This window comes from Lipotes vexillifer, unplaced genomic scaffold, assembly GCF_000442215.2.
Source record: "Lipotes vexillifer unplaced genomic scaffold, Lipotes_vexillifer_v1.1 scaffold919, whole genome shotgun sequence".
Lineage (NCBI taxonomy): Eukaryota > Metazoa > Chordata > Mammalia > Artiodactyla > Lipotidae > Lipotes > Lipotes vexillifer.
In genome coordinates this window covers 470,323-476,948 of record NW_006775731.1, presented here as the reverse complement: position 1 = coordinate 476,948, position 6,626 = coordinate 470,323, and positions in this window count along the sequence as shown.

The following is a 6,626-nucleotide window of genomic DNA, read 5'->3' as shown; positions in this document are numbered from 1 at the left end:
CTCCCTCCCTCTCTCTCTCTCTCTCTCTCTCTTTCTCTCTCCCTCTCTTTCTTTCTTTCTTTCTATTTTTTCTCCCTTTTATTCTGAGCCGTGTGGATGAAAGGCTCTTCGTGCTCCAGCCAGGCATCAGGGCTGTGCCTCTGAGGTGGGATACCCAAGTTCAGGACATTGGTCCATGAGACACCTCCCAGCTCCATGTAATATCAAACAGTGAAAATCTCCCAGAGATCTCCATCTCAACACCAGCACCCAGCTTCACTCAACAACCATCAAGCTACAGTGCTGGACACCTTATGCCAAACAACTAGAAAGACAGGAACAAAACCCCATCCATTAGTAGAGAGGCTGCCTAAAATCATAATAAGGCCACAGACACCCCAAAACACACCACCAGATGTGGACCTACCCACCAGAAAGACAAGATCCAGCCTCATCCACCAGAACACAGGCACCAGTATGCTACACCAGAAAGCCTACACCACCCGCTGAACCAACCTTAGCCACTGGGGAGAGACACCAAAAACAAGAGGAACTACGAACCTGCAGCCTGCAAAATGGAGACCCCAAACACACTAACATAAGCAAAATGAGAAGACAGAAAAACACACAGCAGATGAAGATGCAAGGCAAAAACCCACCAGACCTAACAAATGAAGAGGAAATAGGCAGTCTACCTGAAAAAAAATTCAGAATAATGATAGTAAAGATGATCCAGAATCTTGGAAATAGAATGGACAAAATGCAAGAAACGTTTAACAAGGACCTAGAAGAACTAAAGAGCAAACAAACAATGACGAACAACACAAGAAATGAAATTAAAAATTCTCTAGAAGGAATCAATAGCAGAATAAAGGCAGAAGAATGTATAAGTGACCTGGAAGATAATATAGTGGAAATAACTACTGCAGAGCAAAATAAAGAAAAAAGGATGAAAAGAAGTGTGGACAGTCTTCGAGACCTATGGGACAACGTTAAACGCACCAACATTCGAATTATAGGGGTCCCAGAAGAAGAAGAAAAAGAGAAAAGGACTGAGAAAATATTTGAAGAGATTATGGCAGAAAACTTCCCTAATATGGAAAAGGAAATAGTCAATCAAGTTCAGGAAGCACAGAGAATCCCATACAGGATAAATCCAAGAAGAAACATGCCAAGACACATATTAATCAAACTATCAAGAATTAAATACAAAGGAAAAATATTAGGAGCAGCAAAGGAAAAACAGCAAATAACATACAAGGGAATCCCCATAAGTTTAATAGCTGATCTTTCAGCAGAAACTCTGCAAGCCAGAAGGCAGTGACAAGACATATTTAAAGTGATGAAGGAGAAAAACGTACAACCAAGATTACTCTACTCAGCAAGGATCTCATTCAGATTTGATGGAGAAATTAAAACCTTTACAGACAAGCGAAAGCTAAGAGAATTCAGCAACACCAAAGCAATTTTACAACAAATGCTAAAGGAACTCCTCTAGGCAGGAAACACAAGAGAAGGAAAAGACCTACAGTAACAAACCCAAAACAATTAAGAAAATGGTAATAGGAACATACATATCAATAAACAGCTTAAATGTAAATGGATTAAATGCTCCAACCAAAAGACATAGACTTGCTGAATGGATAGAAAAACAAAACCTGTATATATGCTGTCTACAAGAGACCAACTTCAGACCTAGGGACACATACAGACTGAAAGTGAGGGGATAGAAAAAGATATTCCATGCAAATGGAAACCGAAAGAAAGCTGGAGAAGCAATTCTCATATCAGACAAAATAGACTTTAAAGACTATTACAAGAGACAAAGAAGGACACTACATAATGATGAAGGGATCGATCCAAGAAGAAGATATAACAATTGTAGATATTTATGCACCCAACATAGAAGCACCTCAATACATAAGGCAAAAGTAACAGCCATAAAAGGGGAAATTGACAGCAACACAATCATAGTAGGGGACTTTAGCGTCCCACTTTCACCAATGGACAGATCATCCAAAATGAAAATAAATAAGGAAACACAAGCTTTAAATGGTACATTAAACATGATGGACTTAATTGATATTGATAGGACATTCCATTCCCAAACAAGAGAATACACTTTCTTCTCAACTGCTCATGGAACATTCTCCAGGATAGATCATATCTTGGGTCACAAGTCAAGCCTTGGTAAATTTAAGAAAATTGAAATCATATCAAGTACCTTTCCTACCACAACGCTATGAGACTAGATATCAATTACAGGAAAAAAACTGTAAAAAACACAAACACATGGAGGCTAAACAATACACTACTTAATAACCAAGAGATCACTGAAGAAATCAAAGAGGAAATCAAGAAATACCTAGAAACAAATGACAATGAAAACAGGATGACCCAAAACCTATGGGATGCAGCAAAAGCAGTTCTAAGAGGGAAGTTTATAGCAATACAGTCCTTCCTCAAGAAACAAGAAACATCTCAAATAAACAACCTAACCTTACACCTAAAGCAATTAGAGAAAGAAGAACAGAAAACCCCCAAAGTTAGCAGAAGGAAAGAAATCATAAAGATAAGATCAGAAGTAATTGAAAAAGAAATGAAGGAAATGATAGCAAAGATCAATAAAACTAAAACCTGGTTCTTTGAGAAGATAAACAAAATTGATAAACCATTAGCCAGACTCATCAAGAAAAAAAGGGAGAAGACCCACATCAATAGAATTAGAAATGAAAAAGGAGAAGTAACAACTGACACTGCAGAAATACAAAGGATCATGAGAGATTACTACAAGCAACTCTATGCCAATAAAATGGACAACCTGGAAGAAATGGACAAATTCTTAGAAATGCACAACCTTCTGAGACTGAACCAGGAAGAAATAGAAAATATGAACAGACCAATCAGAAGCATTGAAATTGAAACTGTGATGAAACATCTTCCAACAAACAAAAGCCCAGGACCAGATGGCTTCACAGGAGAATTCTATCAAACATTTAGAGAAGAGCTAACACCTATCCTTCTCAAATTCTTCCAAAATATAGCAGAGGGAGGAACACTCCCAAACTCATTCTATGAGGCCACCATCACCCTGATACCAAAGCCAGACAAAGATGTCACAAAGAAAGAAAACTACAGGCCAATATCACTGATGAACATAGATGCAAAAATCCTCAACAAAATACTAGCAAACAGAATCCAAAGGCACATTAAAAGGATCATACACCATGATCAAGTGGGGTTTATCCCAGGAATGCAAGGATTCTTCAATATATGCAAATCAAACAACGTGATACACCATATTAACAAATTGAAGGAGAAAAACCATATGATCATCTCAATAGATGCAGAGAAAGCTTTCGACAAAATTCAACACCCATTTATGATAAAAACCCTCCAGAAAGTAGGCATAGAGGGAACTTTCCTCAACATAATCAAGGCCATATATGACAAACCCACAGCCAACATCATCCTCAATGGTGAAAAACTGAAACCATTTCCACTAAGATAAGGAACAAGACAAGGTTACCCACTGTCACCAATATTATTCAACATAGTTTTGGAAGTTTTAGCCACGGCAATCAGAAAAGCAAAAGAAATAAAAGGAATCCAAATCGGAAAAGAAGAAGTAAAGCTGTCACTGTCTGCAGATGACATGATACTACACACACAGAATCCTAAAGATGCTACCAGAAAACTACTAGAGCTAATCAATGAATTTGGTAATGTAGCAGGATACAAAATTAATGCACAGAAATCTCTAGCATTCCTACACACTAATGATGAAAAATCTGAAAGTGAAATTAAGAAAACACTCCCTTTTACCATTGCAACAAAAAGAATAAAATATCTAGGAATAAACCTACCAAAGGAGACAAAAAACCTGTATGCATAAAATTATAAGACAGTGATGAAAGAAATTAAAGATGATACAAATAGATGGAGAGATATACCGTGTTACTGGATTGAAGAATCAACATTGTGAAAATGACTCTACTACCCAAAGCAATCTAAAGATTCAATGCAATCCCTATCAAACTACCACAGGCATTTTTCACAGAACTAGAACAAAAACTTTCACAATTTGTATGGAAACACAAAAGACCCTGAATAGCCAAAGCAATCTTGAGGAAGAAAAACGGAGCTGGAGGAATCAGGCTCCCGGACTTCAGACTATACTACAAAGCTACAGTAATCAAGAGAGTATGGTATTGGCACAAAAACAGAAATATAGATCAATGGAACAGGATAGAAAGCCCAGAGATAAACCCATGCACATATGGTCACCTTATCTTTGATAAGAAGGCAAGAATATACAGTGGAGAAAAGACAGCCTTTCAATAAGTGGTGCTGGGAAAATTGGACAGGTACATGTAAAAGTATGAGATTAGAGCACTCCCTAACACTATACACAAAAATAAACTCAAAATGGGTTAAAGACCTAAAAGTAAGGCCAGAAACTATCAAACTCTTAGAGGAAAACATAGGCAGAACACTCTATGACATAAATCACAGCAAGATCCTTTTTGACCCACCTCCTAGAGAAATGGAAATAAAAACAAAAATAAACAAATGGGACCTAATGAAACTTAAAACCTTTTGCACAGCAAAGGAAACCGTAAACAAGACCAAAAGACAACCCTCAGAATGGGAGAAAATATTTGCAAATGAAGCAAATGACAAAGGATTAATTTCCAAAATTTACAAGCAGCTCATGCAGATCAGTATCAAAAAAACAAACAACCCAATCCAAAAATGGGCAGAAGACCTATATAGACGTTTCTCCAAAGAAAATATACAGATTGCCAACAAACACATGAAAGAATGCTCAACATCATTAATCATTAGAGAAATGTAAATCAAAACTACAATGAGGTATCACCTCACAGCAGTCAGAATGGCCATCATCAGAAAATCTACAAACAATAAATGCTGGAGGGCTTTCCTGGTGGCGCAGTGGTTGAGAGTCCGCCTGCCGATGCAGGGGACACGGGTTCGTGCCCCGGTCCGGGAAGATCCCACGTGCCGCAGAGCGGCTGGGCCCCTTGAGCCATGGCCGCTGAGCCAGCGCATCTGGAGCCTGTGCTCCACAACAGGAGAGGCCACAACAGTGAGAGGCCCGCGTACCGAAAAAAAAAAAAAAAAAAAAAAGCGGGAAAAGGGGGGGAGAAAAGGGAACCTTCTTGCACTGTTGGTGGGAATGTAAATTGATACAGCCACTATGGAGAACAGTATGGAGGTTCCTTAAAAAACTACAAATAGAACTACCATACAACCCAGCAATCCCACTACTGGGCACATACCCTGAGAAAAGCATAGTTCAAAAAGAGTCATGTACCACAATTTTCATTGCAGCTCCATTTATAATAGCCAGGACATGCAAGCAACCTAAGTGTCCATCAACAGATGAATAGATATAGAAGATGTGGCACATATATACAATGGAATATTACTCAGCCATAAAAAGAAACGAAATTGAGTTATTTGTAGTGAGGTGGATGGACCTAGAGTCTGTCATACAGAGTGAAGTAAGTCAGAAAGAGAAAAACAAATATATGCTAACACATATATATGGAATCTAAGAAAAAAAAAAGGTCAAGAAGAAACTAGGGGCAAGACGAGAATAAAGACACAGACCTACTAGAACATGGACTTAAGGACAGGGGGAGGGGGAAGGGTAAGCTGGGACGAAGTGACAGAGTGGCATGCACATATATACACTACCAAACGTAAAATAGATAGCTAGTGGGAAGCAGTCGCACAGTACAGGGATATCAGCTCGGTACTTTGTGACCACCTAGAGGGGTGGGATAGGGAGGGCTGGAGGGAGGGAGATGCCAGAGGGAAGAGATATGGGAACATATGTATATGTATAACTGATTCACTTTGTTATAAAGCAGAAACTAACACACCATTGTAAAGCAATTATACTCCAATAAAGATGTTAAAAATAATAATAAAAATAAAAAATAAATGGGAGAAAATTTGAAAGGACTATAGTCCTAACCTCCAGCATATAAAAACATAAAGTTGCTGTAATAAGAGTATGAAGAAAAAGTGACACTTTATTACAATTCTCAGGGACATTCCAGTAAAACTGAGTGAAGATTTGTTTTGGGGACCATGTCAGAAATGCTCTCTAATAAACAGCTGTTGTTTCTGCCCAACAGCCATTTCCAAAAGTTCTGAGATATCCAAAGTTTTTGTCTCTTAAGCTTCTTTTCCTTTGGGAAAGAGGATCCAAAATTACCTTTGGGAAACCACCCTCCACTATTCTCCAGTCATGTGGTTTCCATGGAATTGAATCCAACCCTGGCTGCAGGGGAGTCCCAGACTGGCTTTAAAAAACAACGTATCCGGGGGCGGTGGAAAGATGGCGGAGAAGTAAGAAGCGGAGATCACCTTCCTCCCCACAAATACACCAGAAATACATCTACATGTGGAACAGCTCCTACAGAACACCTACTGAATGCTGGCAGAAGACCTCAGACCTCCCAAAAGGCAAAAAACTCCCCACGTACCTGGGTACGGCAAAAGAAAAAATTAATTAAAAACAGAGACAATAGAATAGGGACGGCACCTGCACCAGTGGGAGGGAGCCGTGAAGGAGGAAAGGTCTCCACACACTAGGAAGCCCCTTCGCGGGC